We start from the raw sequence: 25,245 nt of genomic DNA on the forward strand, positions 1-25,245 counted from the left end.
CACGCCTTGTGTAAAAATGCATTTATTCCCAGGTTTTGAGCAGTGACACTGTAATGCTAATAAAGTATAAGATCCAACTGAACACTGACTCTGTCAATGGTGATCCAAAGGGACTTTATGAAAGATCCCAGCTACAAACACCAGAACCAAAATAGGTTTAGGGGACACCAGGATTTGAACCAGGGACCTCTTGATCTGCAGTCAAATGCTCTACCACTGAGCTATATCCCCAACTGTTTTCAAAGAACAGAATGACAATATATCAGTACATCATGAAAGAGTGAGAGGCTCAAGCTCAGTTGGGCCACAAAGTACGAGCTTGAAACTGTGGAAAAGGAGAAGTAGTTCTTAATATTATTAATTGAAGGAAAGCAGGATCATTTAAAAAACAAAATCGATATGTTTAATTGTTATTTTATTTGAATAGGCAGTGGTCCATAGGACCAATATCTGTAATTAAAATGTTTGTTTTGAAACATTCTCAAAGGGGAAGAGGTTTTTACGAGACTACTTATCTTTGTGGATTGATTACCACAATCACTGATATGGTGGTGAAGTATGATTGTTTTGGGCCAAATTACGGTGAAAAAACATTTCTGCATACCACTACAATTTGGTATTTGAAGGTACCACCAAACACCCATTTCATGTACCTTCGATTTAATACATCAGAAAAAGCTATTTTGTGTTCGCAAATGGCCTGGTTTCTCAGACCAGCCTGCTTGCACCTGCAACTAGGGTTCGCACATCTTGTACGTGGGCAGCGTTTTTTAGTAGAAAGAAAATATATAATGCATTGCACAAAAATGAAGTGCTTCAAACAAACACATACTTTGTATGCACAGAGAAGAGGTGGAATACATGTAAGACTGAGGACACAGATTAAATGAGGAATAGATTAACTGCATTGCTGCCCACTTTTCTATGCAATTTCTGTAGTGCGATCGAAGGAAGCACCAAACTGTAAAACAAAGTTGTCAATTGCTTTCATAGTCCATTCCCTTTGTTTGGTGCTGTGAAAGGAAGAGCCAGATTCCAAAATAAATCAATGCTTTTTCAGACATTTCCCATACGGAATACCGAGCCCTGTATAAAAATGCATTTACTCTCAGGTTTTGAGCAGTGACATTGTAATGCTATTAAAGTGTAAGATCCAAGCGAACACTGACTCTGTCAATGATGATCCAAAGGGGTTTTATGAAAAGTCCCAGCTATAAACACAAGAACCAAAACAGGCTACGGGGACACCTGGATTTGAACAAGGGACCTCTTGATCTGCAGTCAAATGCTCTACCACTGAGCTATATCCCCACCTGTTTGTGAGAGTCGGAATGAAAATATATCAGTACCTCATGAAAGAGTGTGAGCATCATGCTCAGTTGGGCCGGAAAGTACAAGCTTGAAACTGTGGAACAGGAGAAGTAGTTCTTAATATTATTTATTGAAGGAAAACGGTATCGTTTAAAAAAAATATTTATATGTTTCATTGTTATTTTATTTGAACAGGCAGTGGTCCATAGGACCAATGCCTGTACATAAAATGCTTGTTTTGAAACATTCTCAAAGGGGAAGAGGTTTTTACGGGACGCCTTATCCTTTCGCGGATTGGTTACCACAATCACCGAGATGGTGGTGAAGTATGATTGTTTTGGGCCAAATGATGGACGAAAAACATTTCTACATACCACTGCAATTTGGTATTTGGAAGGTACACCCAAACGTCCCTTTCAAGTACCATCAATTTAATATATCAGAAAAGGCCATTTTGTGTTTGAAAATGGCCTGAGTCTCCGAGCCAGCCTTTTTTCATCTGCAACCAGGGTTCATACATTTTGCACGTAGGCAGAGGTTTTAAGGAGAAATTAAATAGTTTCTACGTTGCACAACAATGAAGTGCTTTAAACAAACAAATATTTTGTATGCACAGAGGAGAGGAGGAATATATGTAAGACTGAGGACACAGGTTAAATGAGAAATAGATTGACTGCAGCGCTGCCGAGTATACTATGCCATTTCTTTAGTGCGCTACAAGGAAGCACCAAACTGTATAACAATGTTTTCAATTGTTTTCGAAGTCATTCTCTTTGCTTGAAGCTGTGAAAGGAAGAGCCGGATTCCAAAATAAATCAATGATGTTTCAGAAAATTCCCACGCCCTGTGTAAAAATGCATTTATTCCCAGGTTTTGAGCAGTGACACTGTAATGCTAATAAAGTATAAGATCCAACTGAACACTGACTCTGTCAATGGTGATCCAAAGGGACTTTATGAAAGATCCCAGCTACAAACACCAGAACCAAAATAGGTTTAGGGGACACCCGGATTTGAACCAGGGACCTCTTGATCTGCAGTCAAATGCTCTACCACTGAGCTATATCCCCAACTGTTTTCAAAGATCAGAATGACAATATATCAGTACATCATGAAAGAGTGAGAGGCTCAAGGTCAGTTGGGCCACAAAGTACGAGCTTGAAACTGTGGAAAAGGAGAAGTAGTTCTTAATATTATTAATTAAAGGAAAACAGGATCATTTAAAAAACAAAATGTATATGTTTAATTGTTATTTTATTTGAATAGGCAGTGGTCCATAGGACCAATATCTCTAATTAAAATGTTTGTTTTGAAACATTCTCAAAGGGGAAGAGGTTTTTACGAGACTACTTATCTTTGTGGATTGATTACCACAATCACTGATATGGTGGTGAAGTATGATTGTTTTGGGCCAAATTACGGTGAAAAAACATTTCTGCATACCACTACAATTTGGTATTTGAAGGTACAACCAAACACCCCTTTCATGTACCTTCGATTTAATACATCAGAAAAAGCTATTTTGTGTTCGCAAATGGCCTGGTTTCTCAGACCAGCCTGCTTGCACCTGCAACTAGGGTTCGTACATCTTGTACGTGGGCAGCGTATTTTAGTAAAAAGTAAATAGATTATGCATTGCACAAAAATGAAGTGCTTCAAACAAACACATACTTTGTATGCACAGAGAAGAGGTGGAATACATGTAAGACTGAGGACACAGGTTAAATGAGGAATAGATTGACTGCATTGCTGCCCACTTTTCTATGCAATTTCTGTAGTGCGATTGAAGGACGCACTAAACTGTAAAACAAAGTTGCCAATTGCTTTCATAGTCCATTCCCTTTGTTTGGTGCTGTGAAAGGAAGAGCCAGATTCCAAAATAAATCAATGCTTTTTCAGACATTTCCCATACGGAATACCGAGCCCTGTATAAAAATGCATTTACTCTCAGGTTTTGAGCAGTGACATTGTAATGCTGTTAAAGTGTAAGATCCAAGCGAACACTGACTCTGTCAATGATGATCCAAAGGGGTTTTATGAAAAGTCCCAGCTACAAACACAAGAACCAAAACAGGCCAAGGGGACACCTGGATTTGAACCAGGGACCTCTTGATCTGCAGTCAAATGCTCTACCACTGAGCTATATCCCCACCTGTTTGTGAGAGTCGGAATGAAAATATATCAGTACCTCATGAAAGAGTGTGAGCATCATGCTCAGTTCGGCCGGAAAGTACAAGCTTGAAACTGTGGAACAGGAGAAGTAGTTCTTAATATTATTTATTGAAGGAAAACGGGATCGTTTAAAAAAAATATTTATATGTTTCATTGTTATTTTATTTGAACAGGCAGTGGTCCATAGGACCAATGCCTGTACATAAAATGCTTGTTTTGAAACATTCTCAAAGGGGAAGAGGTTTTTACAGGACGCCTTATCCTTTCGCGGATTGGTTACCACAATCACCGAGATGGTGGTGAAGTATGATTGTTTTGGGCCAAATGATGGACGAAAAACATTTCTACATACCACTGCAATTTGGTATTTGGAAGGTACACCCAAATGTCCCTTTCAAGTACCATCAATTTAATATACCAGAAAAGGCCATTTTGTGTTCGAAATTGACCTGAGTCTTCGAGCCAGCCTTTTTTCATCTGCAACGAGGGTTCATACATTTTGCACATAGGCAGAGGTTTTAAGGAGAAATTAAATAGTTTCTACGTTGCACAAGAATGAAGTGCTTTAAACAAACACATATTTTGTATGCACAGAGGAGAGGAGGAATATATGTAAGACTGAGGACACATGTTAAATGAGAAATAGATTGACTGCAGCGCTGCCAACTATACTATGCCTTTTCTTTAGTGCGCTACAAGGAAGCACCAAACTGTATAACAAAGTTTTCAATTGTTTTCATACTCATTCTCTTTGTTTGAAGCTGTGAAAGGAAGAGCCGGATTCCAAAATAAATCAATGATGTTTCAGAAAGTTCCCACGCCCTGTGTAAAAATGCATTTATTCCCAGGTTTTGAGCAGTGACACTGTAATGCTAATAAAGTATAAGATCCAACTGAACACTGACTCTGTCAATGGTGATCCAAAGGGACTTTATGAAAGATCCTAGCTACAAACACCAGAACCAAAATAGGTTTAGGGGACACCCGGATTTGAACCAGGGACCTCTTGATCTGCAGTCAAATGCTCTACCACTGAGCTATATCCCCAACTGTTTTCAAAGATCAGAATGACAATATATCAGTACATCATGAAAGAGTGAGAGGCTCAAGCTCAGTTAGGGCCACAAAGTACGAGCTTGAAACTGTGGAAAAGGAGAAGTAGTTCTTAATATTATTAATTAAAGGAAAACAGGATCATTTAAAAAACAAAATGTATATGTTTAATTGTTATTTTATTTGAATAGGCAGTGGTCCATAGGACCAATATCTGTAATTAAAATGTTTGTTTTGAAACATTCTCAAAGAGGAACAGGTTTTTACGAGACTACTTATCTTTGTGGATTGATTACCACAATCACTGATATGGTGGTGAAGTATGATTGTTTTGGGCCAAATTACGGTGAAAAAACATTTCTACATACCACTACAATTTGGTATTTGAAGGTACAACCAAACACCCATTTCATGTACCTTCGATTTAATACATCAGAAAAAGCAATTTTGTGTTCGCAAATGGCCTGGTTTCTCAGACCAGCCTGCTTGCACCTGCAACTAGGGTTCGTACATCTTGTACGTGGGCAGCGTTTTTTAGTAGAAAGTAAATAGATTATGCATTGCACAAAAATGAAGTGCTTCAAACAAACACATACTTTGTATGCACAGAGAAGAGGTGGAATACATGTAAGACTGAGGACACAGGTTAAATGAGGAATAGATTGACTGCATTTCTGCCCACTTTTCTATGCAATTTCTGTAGTGCGATCGAAGGAAGCACCAAACTGTAAAACAAAGTTGTCAATTGCTTTCATAGTCCATTCCCTTTGTTTGGTGCTGTGAAAGGAAGAGCCAGATTCCAAAATAAATCAATGCTTTTTCAGACATTTCCCATACGAAATACCGAGCCCTGTATAAAAATGCATTTACTCTCAGGTTTTGAGCAGTGACATTGTAATGCTATTAAAGTGTAAGATCCAAGCGAACACTGACTCTGTCAATGATGATCCAAAGGGGTTTTATGAAAAGTCCCAGCTACAAACACAAGAACCAAAACAGGCCAAGGGGACACCTGGATTTGAACCAGGGACCTCTTGATCTGCAGTCAAATGCTCTACCACTGAGCTATATCCCCACCTATTTATGAGAGTCGGAATGAAAATATATCAGTACCTCATGAAAGAGTGTGAGCATCATGCTCAGTTGGGCCGGAAAGTACAAGCTTGAAACTGTGGAACAGGAGAAGTAGTTCTTAATATTATTTATTGAAGGAAAACAGGATCATTTAAAAAAAATATTTATATGTTTCATTGTTATTTTATTTGAACAGGCAGTGGTCCATAGGACCAATGCCTGTACATAAAATTCTTGTTTTGAAACATTCTCAAAGGGGAAGAGGTTTTTACGGGACGCCTTATCCTTTCGCGGATTGGTTACCACAATCACCGAGATGGTGGTGAAGTATGATTGTTTTGGGCCAAATGATGGACGAAAAACATTTCTACATACCACTGCAATTTGGTATTTGGAAGGTACACCCAAACATCCCTTTCAAGTGCCATCAATTTAATATATCAGAAAAGGCCATTTTGTGTTCGAAAATGGCCTGAGTCTTCGAGCCAGCCTTTTTTCATCTGCAACGAGGGTTCATACATTTTGCACGTAGGCAGAGGTTTTAAGGAGAAATTAAATAGTTTCTACGTTGCACAAGAATAAAGTGCTTTAAACAAACACATATTTTGTATGCACAGAGGAGAGGAGGAATATATGTAAGACTGAGGACACAGGTTAAATGAGAAATAGATTGACTGCAGCGCTGCCGAGTATACTATGCCATTTCTTTAGTGCGCTACAAGGAAGCACCAAACTGTATAACAAAGTTTTCAATTGTTTTCATAGTGATTCTCTTTGCTTGAAGCTGTGAAAGGAAGAGCCGGATTCCAAAATAAATCAATGATGTTTCAGAAAGTTCCCACGCCCTGTGTAAAAATGCATTTATTCCCAGGTTTTGAGCAGTGACACTGTAATGCTAATAAAGTATAAGATCCAACTGAACACTGACTCTGTCAATGGTGATCCATAGGGACTTTATGAAAGATCCCAGCTACAAACACCAAAACCAAAATCGGTTTAGGGGACACCCGGATTTGAACCTGGGACCTCTTGATCTGCAGTCAAATGCTCTACCACTGAGCTATATCCCCAACTGTTTTCAAAGATCAGAATGACAATATATCAGTACATCATGAAAGAGTGAGAGGCTCAAGCTCAGTTGGGCCACAAAGTACGAGCTTGAAACTGTGGAAAAGGAGAAGTAGTTCTTAATATTATTAATTAAAGGAAAACAGGATCATTTAAAAAACAAAATGTATATGTTTAATTGTTATTTTATTTGAATAGGCAGTGGTCCATAGGACCAATATCTGTAATTAAAATGTTTGTTTTGAAACATTCTCAAAGGGGAAGAGGTTTTTACGAGACTACTTATCTTTGTGGATTGATTACCACAATCACTGATATGGTGGTGAAGTATGATTGTTTTGGGCCAAATGACGGTGAAAAAACATTTCTGCATACCACTACAATTTGGTATTTGAAGGTACAACCAAACACCCCTTTCATGTACCTTCGATTTAATACATCAGAAAAAGCTATTTTGTGTTCGCAAATGGCCTTGTTTCTCAGACCAGCCTGCTTGCACCTGCAACTAGGGTTCTTACATCTTGTACGTGGGCAGCGTTTTTTAGTAGAAAGTACATAGATTATGCATTGCACAAAAATGAAGTGCTTCAAACAAACACATACTTTGTATGCACAGAGAAGAGGTGGAATACATGTAAGACTGAGGACACAGGTTAAATGAGGAATAGATTGACTGCATTGCTGCCCACTTTTCTATGCAATTTCTGTAGTGCGATTGAAGGAAGAACTAAACTGTAAAACAAAGTTGCCAATTGCTTTCATAGTCCATTCCCTTTGTTTGGTGCTGTGAAAGGAAGAGCCAGATTCCAAAATAAATCAATGCTTTTTCAGACATTTCCCATACGGAATACTGCGCCCTGTATAAAAATGCATTTACTCTCAGGTTTTGAGCAGTGACATTGTAATGCTGTTAAAGTGTAAGATCCAAGCGAACACTGACTCTGTCAATGATGATCCAAAGGGGTTTTATGAAAAGTCCCAGCTACAAACACAAGAACCAAAACAGGCCAAGGGGACACCTGGATTTGAACAGGGACCTCTTGATCTGCAGTCAAATGCTCTACCACTGAGCTATATCCCCACCTGTTTGTGAGAGTCGGAATGAAAATATATCAGTACCTCATGAAAGAGTGTGAGCATCATGCTCAGTTGGGCCGGAAAGTACAAGCTTGAAACTGTGGAACAGGAGAAGTAGTTCTTAATATTATTTATTGAAGGAAAACGGGATCGTTTAAAAAAAATATTTATATGTTTCATTGTTATTTTATTTGAACAGGCAGTGGTCCATAGGACCAATGCCTGTACATAAAATGCTTGTTTTGAAACATTCTCAAAGGGGAAGAGGTTTTTACGGGACGCCTTATCCTTTCGCGGATTGGTTACCACAATCACCGAGATGGTGGTGAAGTATGATTGTTTTGGGCCAAATGATGGACGAAAAACATTTCTACATACCACTGCAATTTGGTATTTGGAAGGTACACCCAAACGTCCCTTTCAAGTACCATCAATTTAATATATCAGAAAAGGCCATTTTGTGTTTGAAAATGGCCTGAGTCTTCGAGCCAGCCTTTTTTCATCTGCAACGAGGGTTCATACATTTTGCACGTAGGCAGAGGTTTTAAGGAGAAATTAAATAGCTTCTACGTTGCACAAGAATGAAGTGCTTTAAACAAACACATATTTTGTATGCACAGAGGAGAGGAGGAATATATGTAAGACTGAGGACACAGGTTAAATGAGAAATAGATTGACTGCAGCGCTGCCGAGTATACTATGCCATTTCTTTAGTGCGCTACAAGGAAGCACCAAACTGTATAACAAAGTTTTCAATTGTTTTCATAGTGATTCTCTTTGCTTGAAGCTGTGAAAGGAAGAGCCGGATTCCAAAATAAATCAATGATGTTTCAGAAAGTTCCCACGCCCTGTGTAAAAATGCATTTATTCCCAGGTTTTGAGCAGTGACACTGTAATGCTAATAAAGTATAAGATCCAACTGAACACTGACTCTGTCAATGGTGATCCATAGGGACTTTATGAAAGATCCCAGCTACAAACACCAAAACCAAAATAGGTTTAGGGGACACCCGGATTTGAACCAGGGACCTCTTGATCTGCAGTCAAATGCTCTACAACTGAGCTATATCCCCAACTGTTTTCAAAGATCAGAATGACAATATATCAGTACATCATGAAAGAGTGAGAGGCTCAAGCTCAGTTGGGCCACAAAGTACGAGCTTGAAACTGTGGAAAAGGAGAAGTAGTTCTTAATATTATTAATTAAAGGAAAACAGGATCATTTAAAAAACAAAATGTATATGTTTAATTGTTATTTTATTTGAATAGGCAGTGGTCCATAGGACCAATATCTGTAATTAAAATGTTTGTTTTTAAACATTCTCAAAGGGGAAGAGGTTTTTACGAGACTACTTATCTTTGTGGATTGATTACCACAATCACTGATATGGTGGTGAAGTATGATTGTTTTGGGCCAAATTACGGTGAAAAAACATTTCTGCATACCACTACAATTTGGTATTTGAAGGTACAACCAAACACCCCTTTCACGTACCTTCGATTCAATACATCAGAAAAAAATATTTTGTGTTCGCAAATGGCCTGGTTTCTCAGACCAGCCTGCTTGCACCTGCAACTAGGGTTCTTAGATCTTGTACGTGGGCAGCGTTTTTTAGTAGAAAGTACATAGATTATGCATTGCACAAAAATGAAGTGCTTCAAACAAACACATACTTTGTATGCACAGAGAAGAGGTGGAATACACGTAAGACTGAGGACACAGGTTAAATGAGGAATAGATTGACTGCATTGCTGCCCACTTTTCTATGCAATTTCTGTAGTGCGATTGAAGGAAGCACTAAACTGTAAAACAAAGTTGCCAATTGCTTTCATAGTCCATTCCCTTTGTTTGGTGCTGTGAAAGGAAGAGCCAGATTCCAAAATAAATCAATGCATTTTCAGACATTTCCCATACGGAATACTGCGCCCTGTATAAAAATGCATTTACTCTCAGGTTTTGAGCAGTGACATTGTAATGCTGTTAAAGTGTAAGATCCAAGTGAACACTGACTCTGTCAATGATGATCCAAAGGGGTTTTATGAAAAGTCCCAGCTACAAACACAAGAACCAAAACAGGCCAAGGGGACACCTGGATTTGAACAGGGACCTCTTGATCTGCAGTCAAATGCTCTACCACTGAGCTATATCCCCACCTGTTTGTGAGAGTCGGAATGAAAATATATCAGTACCTCATGAAAGAGTGTGAGCATCATGCTCAGTTGGGCCGGAAAGTACAAGCTTGAAACTGTGGAACAGGAGAAGTAGTTCTCAATATTATTTATTGAAGGAAAACGGGATCGTTTAAAAAAAATATTTATATGTTTCATTGTTATTTTATTTGAACAGGCAGTGGTCCATAGGACCAATGCCTGTACATAAAATGCTTGTTTTGAAACATTCTCAAAGGGGAAGAGGTTTTTACGGGACGCCTTATCCTTTCGCGGATTGGTTACCACAATCACCGAGATGGTGGTGAAGTATGATTGTTTTGGGCCAAAGGATGGACGAAAAACATTTCTACATACCACTGCAATTTGGTATTTGGAAGGTACACCCAAACGTCCCTTTCAAGTACCATCAATTTAATATATCAGAAAAGGCCATTTTGTGTTTGAAAATGGCCTGAGTCTTCGAGCCAGCCTTTTTTCATCTGCAACGAGGGTTCATACATTTTGCACGTAGGCAGAGGTTTTAAGGAGAAATTAAATAGTTTCTACGTTGCACAAGAATGAAGTGCTTTAAACAAACACATATTTTGTATGCACAGAGGAGAGGAGGAATATATGTAAGACTGAGGACACAGGTTAAATGAGAAATAGATTGACTGCAGCGCTGCCGAGTATACTATGCCATTTCTTTAGTGCGCTACAAGGAAGCACCAAACTGTATAACAAAGTTTTCAATTGTTTTCATAGTGATTCTCTTTGCTTGAAGCTGTGAAAGGAAGAGCCGGATTCCAAAATAAATCAATGATGTTTCAGAAAGTTCCCACGCCCTGTGTAAAAATGCATTTATTCCCAGGTTTTGAGCAGTGACACTGTAATGCTAATAAAGTATAAGATCCAACTGAACACTGACTCTGTCAATGGTGATCCATAGGGACTTTATGAAAGATCCCAGCTACAAACACCAAAACCAAAATAGGTTTAGGGGACACCCGGATTTGAACCAGGGACCTCTTGATCTGCAGTCAAATGCTCTACCACTGAGCTATATCCCCAACTGTTTTCAAAGATCAGAATGACAATATATCAGTACATCATGAAAGAGTGAGAGGCTCAAGCTCAGTTGGGCCACAAAGTACGAGCTTGAAACTGTGGAAAAGGAGAAGTAGTTCTTAATATTATTAATTAAAGGAAAACAGGATCATTTAAAAAACAAAATGTATATGTTTAATTGTTATTTTATTTGAATAGGCAGTGGTCCATAGGACCAATATCTGTAATTAAAATGTTTGTTTTTAAACATTCTCAAAGGGGAAGAGGTTTTTACGAGACTACTTATCTTTGTGGATTGATTACCACAATCACTGATATGGTGGTGAAGTATGATTGTTTTGGGCCAAATTACGGTGAAAAAACATTTCTGCATACCACTACAATTTGGTATTTGAAGGTACAACCAAACACCCCTTTCACGTACCTTCGATTTAATACATCAGAAAAAAATATTTTGTGTTCGCAAATGGCCTGGTTTCTCAGACCAGCCTGCTTGCACCTGCAACTAGGGTTCTTAGATCTTGTACGTGGGCAGCGTTTTTTAGTAGAAAGTACATAGATTATGCATTGCACAAAAATGAAGTGCTTCAAACAAACACATACTTTGTATGCACAGAGAAGAGGTGGAATACACGTAAGACTGAGGACACAGGTTAAATGAGGAATAGATTGACTGCATTGCTGCCCACTTTTCTATGCAATTTCTGTAGTGCGATTGAAGGAAGCACTAAACAGTAAAACAAAGTTGCCAATTGCTTTCATAGTCCATTCCCTTTGTTTGGTGCTGTGAAAGGAAGAGCCAGATTCCAAAATAAATCAATGCATTTTCAGACATTTCCCATACGGAATACTGCGCCCTGTATAAAAATGCATTTACTCTCAGGTTTTGAGCAGTGACATTGTAATGCTGTTAAAGTGTAAGATCCAAGTGAACACTGACTCTGTCAATGATGATCCAAAGGGGTTTTATGAAAAGTCCCAGCTACAAACACAAGAACCAAAACAGGCCAAGGGGACACCTGGATTTGAACAGGGACCTCTTGATCTGCAGTCAAATGCTCTACCACTGAGCTATATCCCCACCTGTTTGTGAGAGTCGGAATGAAAATATATCAGTACCTCATGAAAGAGTGTGAGCATCATGCTCAGTTGGGCCGGAAAGTACAAGCTTGAAACTGTGGAACAGGAGAAGTAGTTCTTAATATTATTTATTGAAGGAAAACGGGATCGTTTAAAAAAAATATTTATATGTTTCATTGTTATTTTATTTGAACAGGCAGTGGTCCATAGGACCAATGCCTGTACATAAAATGCTTGTTTTGAAACATTCTCAAAGGGGAAGAGGTTTTTACGGGACGCCTTATCCTTTCGCGGATTGGTTACCACAATCACCGAGATGGTGGTGAAGTATGATTGTTTTGGGCCAAAGGATGGACGAAAAACATTTCTACATACCACTGCAATTTGGTATTTGGAAGGTACACCCAAACGTCCCTTTCAAGTACCATCAATTTAATATATCAGAAAAGGTCATTTTGTGTTTGAAAATGGCCTGAGTCTTCGAGCCAGCCTTTTTTCATCTGCAACGAGGGTTCATACATTTTGCACGTAGGCAGAGGTTTTAAGGAGAAATTAAATAGTTTCTACGTTGCACAAGAATGAAGTGCTTTAAACAAACACATATTTTGTATGCACAGAGGAGAGGAGGAATATATGTAAGACTGAGGACACAGGTTAAATGAGAAATAGATTGACTGCAGCGCTGCCGAGTATACTATGCCATTTCTTTAGTGCGCTACAAGGAAGCACCAAACTGTATAACAAAGTTTTCAATTGTTTTCATAGTGATTCTCTTTGCTTGAAGCTGTGAAAGGAAGAGCCGGATTCCAAAATAAATCAATGATGTTTCAGAAAGATCCCACGCCCTGTGTAAAAATGCATTTATTCCCAGGTTTTGAGCAGTGACACGGTAATGCTAATAAAGTATAAGATCCAACTGAACACTGACTCTGTCAATGGTGATCCATAGGGACTTTATGAAAGATCCCAGCTACAAACACCAAAACCAAAATAGGTTTAGGGGACACCCGGATTTGAACCAGGGACCTCTTGATCTGCAGTCAAATGCTCTACCACTGAGCTATATCCCCAACTGTTTTCAAAGATCAGAATGACAATATATCAGTACATCATGAAAGAGTGAGAGGCTCAAGCTCAGTTGGGCCACAAAGTACGAGCTTGAAACTGTGGAAAAGGAGAAGTAGTTCTTAATATTATTAATTAAAGGAAAACAGGATCATTTAAAAAACAAAATGTATATGTTTAATTGTTATTTTATTTGAATAGGCAGTGGTCCATAGGACCAAAATCTGTAATTAAAATGTTTGTTTTGAAACATTCTCAAAGGGGAAGAGGTTTTTACGAGACTACTTATCTTTGTGGATTGATTACCACAATCACTGATATGGTGGTGAAGTATGATTGTTTTGGGCCAAATTACGGTGAAAAAACATTTCTGCATTCCACTACAATTTGGTATTTGAAGGTACAACCAAACACCCCTTTCACGTACCTTCGATTTAATACATCAGAAAAAAATATTTTGTGTTCGCAAATGGCCTGGTTTCTCAGACCAGCCTGCTTGCACCTGCAACTAGGGTTCTTACATCTTGTACGTGGGCAGCGTTTTTTAGTAGAAAGTACATAGATTATGCATTGCACAAAAATGAAGTGCTTCAAACAAACACATACTTTGTATGCACAGAGAAGAGGTGGAATACACGTAAGACTGAGGACACAGGTTAAATGAGGAATAGATTGACTGCATTGCTGCCCACTTTTCTATGCAATTTCTGTAGTGTGATCGAAGGAAGCACCAAACTGTAAAACAAAGTTGTCAATTGCTTTCATAGTCCATTCACTTTGTTTGGTGCTGTGAAAGGAAGAGCCAGATTCCAAAATAAATCAATGCTTTTTCAGACATTTCCCATACGGAATACCGAGCCCTGTATAAAAATGCATTTACTCTCAGGTTTTGAGCAGTGACATTGTAATGCTATTAAAGTGTAAGTTCCAAGCGAACACTGACTCTGTCAATGATGATCCAAAGGGGTTTTATGAAAAGTGCCAGCTACAAACACAAGAACCACAACAGGCTAAGGGGACACCTGGATTTGAACCAGGGACCTCTTGATCTGCAGTCAAATGCTCTACCAATGAGCTATATCCCCACCTGTTTGTGAGAGTCGGAATGAAAATATATCAGTACCTCATGAAAGAGTGTGAGCATCATGCTCAGTTGGACCGGAAAGTACAAGCTTGAAACTGTGGAACAGGAGAAGTAGTTCTTAATATTATTTATTGAAGGAAAACGGGATTGTTTAAAAAAAATATTTATATGTTTCATTGTTATTTTATTTGAACAGGCAGTGGTCCATAGGACCAATGCCTGTACATAAAATGCTTGTTTTGAAACATTCTCAAAGGGGAAGAGGTTTTTACGGGACGCCTTATCCTTTCGCGGATTGGTTACCACAATCACCGAGATGGTGGTGAAGTATGATTGTTTTGGGCCAAATGATGGACGAAAAACATTTCTACATACCACTGCAATTTGGTATTTGGAAGGTACACCCAAACGTCCCTTTCAAGTACCATCAATTTAATATATCAGAAAAGGCCATTTTGTGTTCAAAAATGGCCTGAGTCTTCGAGCCAGCCTTTTTTCATCTGCAACGAGGGTTCACACATTTTGCACGTAGGCAGAGGTTTTAAGGAGAAATTAAATAGTTTCTACGTTGTACAAGAATGAAGTGCTTTAAACAAACACATATTTTGTATGCACAGAGGAGAGGAGGAATATATGTAAGACTGAGGACACAGGTTAAATGAGAAATAGATTGACTGCAGCGCTGCCGAGTATACTATGCCATTTCTTTAGTGCGCTACAAGGAAGAACCAAACTGTATAACAAAGTTTTCAATTGTTTTCATAGTAATTCTCTTTGCTTGAAGCTGTGAAAGGAAGAGCCGGATTCCAAAATAAATCAATGATGTTTCAGAAAGTTCCCACGCCCTGTGTAAAAATGCATTTATTCCCAGGTTTTGAGCAGTGACACTGTAATGCTAATAAAGTATAAGATCCAACTGAACACTGACTCTGTCAATGGTGATCCAAAGGGACTTTATGAAAGATCCCAGCTAGAAACACCAGAACCAAAATAGGTTTAGGGGACACCAGGATTTGAACCAGGGACCTCTTGATCTGCAGTCAAATGCTCTACCACTGAGCTATATCCCCAACTGTTTTCAAAGCTCAGAATCACAATATATCAGTACATCATGAAAGAGTGAGAGGCTCAAGCTCAGTTGGGCCACAAAGTACGAGCTTGAAACTGTGGAAAAGGAGAAGTAGTTCTTAATATTATTAATTGAAGGAAAGCAGGATCATTTAAAAAACAAAATGTATATGTTTAATTGTTATTTTATTTGAATAGGCAGTGGTCCATAGGACCAATATCTGTAATTAAAATGTTTGTTTTGAAACATTCTCAAAGGGGAAGAGGTTTTTACGAGACTACTTATCTTTGTGGATTGATTACCGCAATCACTGATATGGTGGTGAAGTATGATTGTTTTGGGCCAAATTACGGTGAAAAAACATTTCTGCATACCACTACAATTTGGTATTTGAAGGTACCACCAAACACCCATTTCATGTACCTTCGATTTAATACATCAGAAAAAGCTATTTTGTGTTCGCAAATGGCCTGGTTTCTCAGACCAGCCTGCTTGCACCTGAGACTAGGGTTCGTACATCTTGTACGTGGGCAGCGTTTTTTAGTAGAAAGAAAATATATAATGCATTGCACAAAAATGAAGTGCTTCAAACAAACACATACTTTGTATGCACAGAGAAGAGGTGGAATACATGTAAGACTGAGGACACAGGTTAAATGAGGAATAGATTGACTGCATTGCTGCCCACTTTTCTATGCAATTTCTGTAGTGCGATCGAAGGAAGCACCAAACTGTAAAACAAAGTTGTCAATTGCTTTCATAGTCCATTCCCTTTGTTTGGTGCTGTGAAAGGAAGAGCCAGATTCCAAAATAAATCAATGCTTTTTCAGACATTTCCCATACGGAATACCGAGCCCTGTATAAAAATGCATTTACTCTCAGGTTTTGAGCAGTGACATTGTAATGCTATTAAAGTGTAAGATCCAAGCGAACACTGACTCTGTCAATGATGATCCAAAGGGGTTTTATGAAAAGTCCCAGCTACAAACACAAGAACCACAACAGGCTAAGGGGACACCTGGATTTGAACCAGGGACCTCTTGATCTGCAGTCAAATGCTCTACCACTGAGCTATATCCCCACCTGTTTGTGAGAGTCGGAATGAAAATATATCAGTACCTCATGAAAGAGTGTGAGCATCATGCTCAGTTGGGCCGGAAAGTACAAGCTTGAAACTGTGGAACAGGAGAAGTAGTTCTTAATATTATTTATTGAAGGAAAACGGTATAGTTGAAAAAAATATTTATATGTTTCATTGTTATTTTATTTGAACAGGCAGTGGTCCATAGGACCAATGCCTGTACATAAAATGCTTGTTTTGAAACATTCTCAAAGGGGAAGAGGTTTTTACGGGACGCCTTATCCTTTCGCGGATTGGTTACCACAATCACCGAGATGGTGGTGAAGTATGATTGTTTTGGGCCAAATGATGGACGAAAATCATTTCTACATACCACTGCAATTTGGTATTTGGAAGGTACACCCAAACGTCCCTTTCAAGTACCATCAATTTAATATATCAGAAAAGGCCATTTTGTGTTCGAAAATGGCCTGAGTCTCCGAGCCAGCCTTTTTTCATCTGCAACCAGGGTTCATACATTTTGCACGTAGGCAGAGGTTTTAAGGAGAAATTAAATAGTTTCTACGTTGCACAACAATGAAGTGCTTTAAACAAACAAATATTTTGTATGCACAGAGGAGAGGAGCAATATATGTAAGACTGAGGACACAGGTTAAATGACAAATAGATTGACTGCAGCGCTGCCGAGTATACTATGCCATTTCTTTAGTGCGCTACAAGGAAGCACCAAACTGTATAACAATGTTTTCAATTGTTTTCGAAGTCATTCTCTTTGCTTGAAGCTGTGAAAGGAAGGGCCGGATTCCAAAATAAATCAATGATGTTTCAGAAAGTTCCCACGCCCTGTGTAAAAATGTATTTATTTCCAGGTTTTGAGCAGTGACACTGTAATGCTAATAAAGTATAAGATCTAACTGAACACTGACTCTGTCAATGGTGATCCAAAGGGACTTTATGAAAGATCCCAGCTACAAACACCAGAACCAAAATAGGTTTAGGGGACACCTGGATTTGAACCAGGGACCTCTTGATTTGCAGTCAAATGCTCTACCACTGAGCTATATCTCCAAATGTTTTCAAAGATCAGAATGACAATATATCAGTACATCATGAAAGAGTGAGAGGCTCAAGCTCATTTGGGCCACAAAGTACGAGCTTGAAACTGTGGAAAAGGAGAAGTAGTTCTTAATATTATTAATTAAAGGAAAACAGGATCATTTAAAAAACAAAATGTATATGTTTAATTGTTATTTTATTTGAATAGGCAGTGGTCCATAGGACCAATATCTGTAATTAAAATGTTTGTTTTGAAACATTCTCAAAGGGGAAGAGGTTTTTACGAGACTACTTATCTTTGTGGATTGATTACCACAATCACTGATATGGTGGTGAAGTATGATTGTTTTGGGCCAAATGACGGTGAAAAAACATTTCTGCATACCACTACAATTTGGTATTTGAAGGTACAACCAAACACCCCTTTCATGTACCTTCGATTTAATACATCAGAAAAAGCTATTTTGTGTTCGCAAATGGCCTGGTTTCTCAGACCAGCCTGCTTGCACCTGCAACTAGGGTTCGTACATCTTGTACGTGGGCAGCGTATTTTAGTAGAAAGTAAATAGATTATGCATTGCACAAAAATGAAGTGCTTCAAACAAACACATACTTTGTATGCACAGAGAAGAGGTGGAATACATGTAAGACTGAGGACACAGGTTAAATGAGGAATAGATTGACTGCATTGCTGCCCACTTTTCTATGCAATTTCTGTAGTGCGATTGAAGGAAGCACTAAACTGTAAAACAAAGTTGCCAATTGCTTTCATAGTCCATTCCCTTTGTTTGGTGCTGTGAAAGGAAGAGCCAGATTCCAAAATAAATCAATGCTTTTTCAGACATTTCCCATACGGAATACCGAGCCCTGTATAAAAATGCATTTACTCTCAGGTTTTGAGCAGTGACATTGTAATGCTGTTAAAGTGTAAGATCCAAGCGAACACTGAATCTGTCAATGATGATCCAAAGGGGTTTTATAAAAAGTCCCAGTTACAAACACAAGAACCAAAACAGGCCAAGAGGACACCTGGATTTGAACCAGGGACCTCTTGATCTGCAGTCAAATGCTCTACCACTGAGCTATATCCCCACCTGTTTGTGAGAGTCGGAATGAAAATATATCAGTACCTCATGAAAGAGTGTGAGCATCATGCTCAGTTCGGCCGGAAAGTACAAGCTTGAAACTGTGGAACAGGAGAAGTAGTTCTTAATATTATTTATTGAAGGAAAACGGGATCGTTTAAAAAAAATATTTATATGTTTCATTGTTATTTTATTTGAACAGGCAGTGGTCCATAGGACCAATGCCTGTACATAAAATGCTTGTTTTGAAACATTCTCAAAGGGGAAGAGGTTTTTACGGGACGCCTTATCCTTTCGCGGATTGGTTACCACAATCACCGAGATGGTGGTGAAGTATGATTGTTTTGGGCCAAATGATGGACGAAAAACATTTCTACATACCACTGCAATTTGGTATTTGGAAGGTACACCCAAATGTCCCTTTCAAGTACCATTAATTTAATATACCAGAAAAGGCCATTTTGTGTTCGAAAATTACCTGAGTCTTCGAGCCAGCCTTTTTTCATCTGCAACGAGGGTTCATACATTTTGCACATAGGCAGAGGTTTTAAGGAGAAATTAAATAGTTTCTACGTTGCACAAGAATGAAGTGCTTTAAACAAACACATATTTTGTATGCACAGAGGAGAGGAGGAATATATGTAAGACTGAGGACACATGTTAAATGAGAAATAGATTGACTGCAGCGCTGCCGACTATACTATGCCTTTTCTTTAGTGCGCTACAAGGAAGCACCAAACTGTATAACAAAGTTTTCAATTGTTTTCATACTCATTCTCTTTGTTTGAAGCTGTGAAAGGAAGAGCCGGATTCCAAAATAAATCAATGATGCTTCAGAAAGTTCCCACGCCCTGTGTAAAAATGCATTTATTCACAGGTTTTGAGCATTGACACTGTAATGCTAATAAAGTATAAGATCCAACTGAACACTGACTCTGTCAATGGTGATCCAAAGGGACTTTATGAAAGATCCTAGCTACAAACACCAGAACCAAAATAGGTTTAGGGGACACCCGGATTTGAACCAGGGACCTCTTGATCTGCAGTCAAATGCTCTACCACTAAGCTATATCCCCAACTGTTTTCAAAGATCAGAATGACAATATATCAGTACATCAGGAAAGAGTGAGAGGCTCAAGCTCAGTTAGGGCCACAAAGTACGAGCTTGAAACTGTGGAAAAGGAGAAGTAGTTCTTAATATTATTAATTAAAGGAAAACAGGATAATTTAAAAAACAAAATGTATATGTTTAATTGTTATTTTATTTGAATAGGCAGTGGTCCATAGGACCAATATCTGTAATTAAAATGTTTGTTTTGAAACATTCTCAAAGAGGAACAGGTTTTTACGAGACTACTTATCTTTGTGGATTGATTACCACAATCACTGATATGGTGGTGAAGTATGATTGTTTTGGGCCAAATTACGGTGAAAAAACATTTCTACATACCACTACAATTTGGTATTTGAAGGTACAACCAAACACCCATTTCATGTACCTTCGATTTAATACATCAGAAAAAGCAATTTTGTGTTCGCAAATGGCCTGGTTTCTCAGACCAGCCTGCTTGCACCTGCAACTAGGGTTCGTACATCTTGTACGTGGGCAGCGTATTTTAGTAGAAAGTAAATAGATTATGCATTGCACAAAAATGAAGTGCTTCAAACAAACACATACTTTGTATGCACAGAGAAGAGGTGGAATACATGTAAGACTGAGGACACAGGTTAAATGAGGAATAGATTGACTGCATTGCTGCCCACTTTTCTATGCAATTTCTGTAGTGCGATTGAAGGAAGCACTAAACTGTAAAACAAAGTTGCCAATTGCTTTCATAGTCCATTCCCTTTGTTTGGTGCTGTGAAAGGAAGAGCCAGATTCCAAAATAAATCAATGCTTTTTCAGACATTTCCCATACGGAATACCGAGCCCTGTATAAAAATGCATTTACTCTCAGGTTTTGAGCAGTGACATTGTAATGCTGTTAAAGTGTAAGATCCAAGCGAACACTGACTCTGTCAATGATGATCCAAAGGGGTTTTATGAAAAGTCCCAGCTACAAACACAAGAACCACAACAGGCCAAGGGGACACCTGGATTTGAACCAGGGACCTCTTGATCTGCAGTCAAATGCTCTACCACTGAGCTATATCCCCACCTGTTTGTGAGAGTCGGAATGAAAATATATCAGTACCTCATGAAAGAGTGTGAGCATCATGCTCAGTTGGGCCGGAAAGTACAAGCTTGAAACTGTGGAACAGGAGAAGTAGTTCTTAATATTATTTATTGAAGGAAAACGGGATCGTTTAAAAAAAATATTTATATGTTTCATTGTTATTTTATTTGAACAGGCAGTGGTCCATAGGACCAATGCCTGTACATAAAATGCTTGTTTTGAAACATTCTCAAAGGGGAAGAGGTTTTTACGGGACGCCTTATCCTTTCGCGGATTGGTTACCACAATCACCGAGATGGTGGTGAAGTATGATTGTTTTGGGCCAAATGATGGACGAAAAACATTTCTACATACCACTGCAATTTGGTATTTGGAAGGTACACCCAAACGTCCCTTTCAAGTACCATCAATTTAATATATCAGAAAAGGCCATTTTGTGTTCGAAAATGGCCTGAGACTTCGAGCCAGCCTTTTTTCATCTGCAACGAGGGTTCATACATTTTGCACGTAGGCAGAGGTTTTAAGAAGAAATTAAATCGTTTCTACGTTGCACAAGAATGAAGTGCTTTAAACAAACACATATTTTGTATGCACAGAGGAGAGGAGGAATATATGTAAGACTGAGGATACAGGTTAAATGAGAAATAGATTGACTGCAGCGCTGCCGAGTATACTATGCCATTTCTTTAGTGCGCTACAAGGAAGCACCAAACTGTATAACAAAGTTTTCAATTGTTTTCATAGTCATTCTATTTGCTTGAAGCTGTGAAAGGAAGAGCCGGATTCCAAAATAAATCAATGATGTTTCAGAAAGTTCCCACGCCCTGTGTAAAAATGCATTTATTCCCAGGTTTTGAGCAGTGACACTGTAATGCTAATAAAGTATAAGATCCAACTGAACACTGACTCTGTCAATGGTGATCCAAAGGGACTTTATGAAAGATCCCAGCTACAAACACCAGAACCAAAATAGGTTTAGGGGACGCCCGGATTTGAACCAGGGACCGCTTCATCTGCAGTCAAACGCTCTACCACTGAGCAATATCCCAAACTGTTTTCAAAGATCAAAATGACAATATATCAGTACATCATGAAAGAGTGAGAGGCTCAAGCTCAGTTGGGCCACAAAGTACGAGCTTGAAACTGTGGAAAAGGAGAAGTAGTTCTTAATATTATTAATTAAAGGAAAGCAGGATCATTTAAAAAACAAAATGTATATGTTTAATTGTTATTTTATTTGAATAGGCAGTGGTCCATAGGACCAATATCTGTAATTAAAATGTTTGTTTTGAAACATTCTCAAAGGGGAAGAGGTTTTTACGAGACGACTTATCTTTGTGGATTGATTACCACAATCACTGATATGGTGGTGAAGTATGATTGTTTTGGGCCAAATTACGGTGAAAAAACATTTCTGCATACCACTACAATTTGGTATTTGAAGGTACAACCAAACACCCCTTTCATGTACCTTCGATTTAATACATCAGAAAAAAATATTTTGTGTTCGCAAATGGCCTGGTTTCTCATACCAGCCTGCTTGCACCTGCAACTAGGGTTCGTACATCTTGTACATGGGCAGCGTTTTTTAGTAGAAAGTAAATAGATTATGCATTGCACAAAAATGAAGTGCTTCAAACAAACACATACTTTGTATGCACAGAGAAGAGGTGGAATACACGTAAGACTGAGGACACAGGTTAAATGAGGAATAGATTGACTGCATTGCTGCCCACTTTTCTATGCAATTTCTGTAGTGCGATCGAAGCAAGCACCAAACTGTAAAACAAAGTTGTCAATTGCTTTCATAGTCCATTCCCTTTGTTTGGTGCTGTGAAAGGAAGAGCCAGATTCCAAAATAAATCAATGCTTTTTCAGACATTTCCCATACGGAATACCGAGCCCTGTATAAAAATGCATTTACTCTCAGGTTTTGAGCAGTGACATTGTAATGCTGTTAAAGTGTAAGATCCAAGCGAACACTGACTCTGTCAATGATGATCCAAAGGGGTTTTATGAAAAGTCCCAGCTACAAACACAAGAACCAAAACAGGCTAAGGGGACACCTGGATTTGAACCAGGGACCTCTTGATCTGCAGTCAAATGCTCTACCACTGAGCTATGTCCCCAACTGTTTGTAAGTGTCGGAATGAAAATATATCAGTACCTCATGAAAGAGTGTGAGCATCATGCTCAGTTGGGCCGGAAAGTACAAGCTTGAAACTGTGGAACAGGAGAAGTAGTTCTTAATATTATTTATTGAAGAAAAACGGGATTGTTTAAAAAAAATAATTATATGTTTCATTGTTATTTTATTTGAACAGGCAGTGGTCCATAGGACCAATGCCTGTACATAAAATGCTTGTTTTGAAACATTCTCAAAGGGGAAGAGGTTTTTACGGGACGCCTTATCCTTTCGCGGATTGGTTACCACAATCACCGAGATGGAAGGTACACCCAAACGTCCCTTTCAAGTACCATCAATTTAATATATCAGAAATGGCCATTTTGTGTTTGAAAATGGCCTGAGTCTTCGAGCCAGCCTTTTTTCATCTGCAACGAGGGATCATACATTTTGCACGTAGGCAGAGGTTTTAAGGAGAAATTAAATAGTTTCTACGGTGCACAAGAATGAAGTGCTTTAAACAAACACATACTTTGCATGCACAGAGGAGAGGAGGAATATATGTAAGACACAGGTTAAATGAGAAATAGATTGACTGCAGCGCTGCCGAGTATACTATGCCATTTCTTTAGTGCGCTACAAGGAAGCACCAAACTGTATAACAAAGTTTTCAATTGTTTTCATAGTCATCCTCTTTGTTTGAAGCTGTGAAAGGAAGAGCCGGATTCCAAAATAAATCAATGATGTTTCAGAAAGTTCCCACGCCCTGTGTAAAAATGCATTTATTCCCAGGTTTTGAGCAGTGACACTGTAATGCTAATAAAGTATAAGATCCAACTGAACACTGACTCTGTCAATGGTGATCCAAAGGGACTTTATGAAAGATCCCAGCTACAAACACCAGAACCAAAATAGGCTTAGGGGACACCCGGATTTGACCCAGGGACCTCTTGACCTGCAGTCAAATGCTCTACCACTGAGCTATATCCCTAACTGTTTTTAAAGATTAGAATGACAATATATCAGTACATCATGAAAGAGTGTGAGCATCATGCTCAGTTGGGCCGGAAAGTACAAGCTTGAAACTGTGGAACAGGAGAAGTAGTTCTTAATATTATTAATTAAAGGAAAACAGGATCATTTAAAAAACAAAATGTATATGTTTAATTGTTATTTTATTTGAATAGGCAGTGGTCCATAGGACCAATATCTGTAATTGAAATGTTTGTTTTGAAACATTCTCAAAGGGGAAGAGGTTTTTACGAGACTACCTATCTTTGTGGATTGATTACCACAATCACTGATATGGTGGTGAAGTATGATTGTTTTGGGCCAAATTACGGTGAAAAAACATTTCTGCATACTACTACAATTTGGTATTTGAAGGTACAACCAAACACCCCTTTCATGTACCTTCGATTTAATACATCAGAAACAGCTGTTTTGTGTTCGCAAATGGCCTGGTTTCTCAGACCAGCCTGCTTGCACCTGAGACTAGGGTTCGTACATCTTGTACGTGGGCAGCGTTTTTTAGTAGACAGTAAATAGATCATGCATTGCACAAAAATGAAGTGCTTCAAACAAACACATACTTTGTATGCACAGAGAAGAGGTGGGATACATGTAAGACTGAGGATACAGGTTAAATGAGGAATAGATTGACTGCATTGCTGCCCACTTTTCTATGCAATTTCTGTAGTGCGATCGAAGGAAGCACCAAACTGTAAAACAAAGTTGTCAATTGCTTTCATAGTCCATTCCCTTTGTTTGGTGCTGTGAAAGGAAGAGCCAGATTCCAAAATAAATCAATGCTGTTTCAGAAATTTCCCATGCGGAATACCGAGCCCTGTATAAAAATGCATTTACTCTCAGGTTTTGAGCAGTGACATTGTAATGCTATTAAAGTGTAAGATCCAAGCGAACACTGACTCTGTCAATGATGATCCAAAGGGGTTTTATGAAAAGTCCCAGCTACAAACACAAGAACCAAAACAGGTTAAGGGGACACCTGGATTTGAACCAGGGACCTCTTGATCTGCAGTCAAATGCTCTACCACTGAGCTATGTCCCCAACTGTTTGTAAGAGTCGGAATGAAAATATATCAGTACCTCATGAAAGAGTGTGAGCATCATGCTCAGTTGGGCCGGAAAGTACAAGCTTGAAACTGTGGAACAGGAGAAGTAGTTCTTAATATTATTTATTGAAGGAAAACGGGATTGTTTAAAAAAAATAATTATATGTTTCATTGTTATTTTATTTGAACAGGCAGTGGTCCATAGGACCAATGCCTGTACATAAAATGCTTGTTTTGAAACATTCTCAAAGGGGAAGAGGTTTTTTCGGGACGCCTTATCCTTTCGCGGATTTGTTACCACAATCACCGAGATGGGGATGAAGGATGATTGTTTTGGGCCAAATGATGGACGAAAAACCTTTCTACATACCACTG

General features: G+C 38.6%; 16 non-coding genes across 16 annotated transcripts; all 16 read right to left on the reverse strand.

Moving 5' to 3' along the window:
• Window positions 1-159: 159 nt before the first annotated feature.
• TRNAC-GCA (transfer RNA cysteine (anticodon GCA)) lies at window positions 160-231 on the reverse strand. The gene has a single exon. It is a non-coding gene; the product is annotated as a tRNA-Cys (tRNA).
• A 2,077-nt stretch (window positions 232-2,308) lies between these two features.
• TRNAC-GCA (transfer RNA cysteine (anticodon GCA)) lies at window positions 2,309-2,380 on the reverse strand. Its single transcript has one exon. It is a non-coding gene; the product is annotated as a tRNA-Cys (tRNA).
• Window positions 2,381-3,388: 1,008 nt separating this feature from the next.
• TRNAC-GCA (transfer RNA cysteine (anticodon GCA)) lies at window positions 3,389-3,460 on the reverse strand. The gene has a single exon. It is a non-coding gene; the product is annotated as a tRNA-Cys (tRNA).
• A 997-nt stretch (window positions 3,461-4,457) lies between these two features.
• Window positions 4,458-4,529, reverse strand: TRNAC-GCA (transfer RNA cysteine (anticodon GCA)). The gene has a single exon. It is a non-coding gene; the product is annotated as a tRNA-Cys (tRNA).
• Window positions 4,530-5,538: 1,009 nt separating this feature from the next.
• Window positions 5,539-5,610, reverse strand: TRNAC-GCA (transfer RNA cysteine (anticodon GCA)). Its single transcript has one exon. It is a non-coding gene; the product is annotated as a tRNA-Cys (tRNA).
• A 997-nt stretch (window positions 5,611-6,607) lies between these two features.
• TRNAC-GCA (transfer RNA cysteine (anticodon GCA)) lies at window positions 6,608-6,679 on the reverse strand. Its single transcript has one exon. It is a non-coding gene; the product is annotated as a tRNA-Cys (tRNA).
• Window positions 6,680-10,903: 4,224 nt separating this feature from the next.
• On the reverse strand, window positions 10,904-10,975 carry TRNAC-GCA (transfer RNA cysteine (anticodon GCA)). The gene has a single exon. It is a non-coding gene; the product is annotated as a tRNA-Cys (tRNA).
• A 2,076-nt stretch (window positions 10,976-13,051) lies between these two features.
• Window positions 13,052-13,123, reverse strand: TRNAC-GCA (transfer RNA cysteine (anticodon GCA)). Its single transcript has one exon. It is a non-coding gene; the product is annotated as a tRNA-Cys (tRNA).
• A 2,077-nt stretch (window positions 13,124-15,200) lies between these two features.
• TRNAC-GCA (transfer RNA cysteine (anticodon GCA)) lies at window positions 15,201-15,272 on the reverse strand. The gene has a single exon. It is a non-coding gene; the product is annotated as a tRNA-Cys (tRNA).
• Window positions 15,273-16,280: 1,008 nt separating this feature from the next.
• Window positions 16,281-16,352, reverse strand: TRNAC-GCA (transfer RNA cysteine (anticodon GCA)). Its single transcript has one exon. It is a non-coding gene; the product is annotated as a tRNA-Cys (tRNA).
• Window positions 16,353-17,348: 996 nt separating this feature from the next.
• On the reverse strand, window positions 17,349-17,420 carry TRNAC-GCA (transfer RNA cysteine (anticodon GCA)). The gene has a single exon. It is a non-coding gene; the product is annotated as a tRNA-Cys (tRNA).
• A 1,008-nt stretch (window positions 17,421-18,428) lies between these two features.
• On the reverse strand, window positions 18,429-18,500 carry TRNAC-GCA (transfer RNA cysteine (anticodon GCA)). The gene has a single exon. It is a non-coding gene; the product is annotated as a tRNA-Cys (tRNA).
• A 997-nt stretch (window positions 18,501-19,497) lies between these two features.
• On the reverse strand, window positions 19,498-19,569 carry TRNAC-GCA (transfer RNA cysteine (anticodon GCA)). The gene has a single exon. It is a non-coding gene; the product is annotated as a tRNA-Cys (tRNA).
• Window positions 19,570-20,578: 1,009 nt separating this feature from the next.
• Window positions 20,579-20,650, reverse strand: TRNAC-GCA (transfer RNA cysteine (anticodon GCA)). Its single transcript has one exon. It is a non-coding gene; the product is annotated as a tRNA-Cys (tRNA).
• Window positions 20,651-22,727: 2,077 nt separating this feature from the next.
• TRNAC-GCA (transfer RNA cysteine (anticodon GCA)) lies at window positions 22,728-22,799 on the reverse strand. The gene has a single exon. It is a non-coding gene; the product is annotated as a tRNA-Cys (tRNA).
• A 1,995-nt stretch (window positions 22,800-24,794) lies between these two features.
• On the reverse strand, window positions 24,795-24,866 carry TRNAC-GCA (transfer RNA cysteine (anticodon GCA)). The gene has a single exon. It is a non-coding gene; the product is annotated as a tRNA-Cys (tRNA).
• Between the last annotated feature and the right edge of the window lie 379 nt (window positions 24,867-25,245).

The sequence above is a fragment of the Triturus cristatus genome, chromosome 4_1 (genome assembly GCF_964204655.1).
Source record: "Triturus cristatus chromosome 4_1, aTriCri1.1, whole genome shotgun sequence".
Lineage (NCBI taxonomy): Eukaryota > Metazoa > Chordata > Amphibia > Caudata > Salamandridae > Triturus > Triturus cristatus.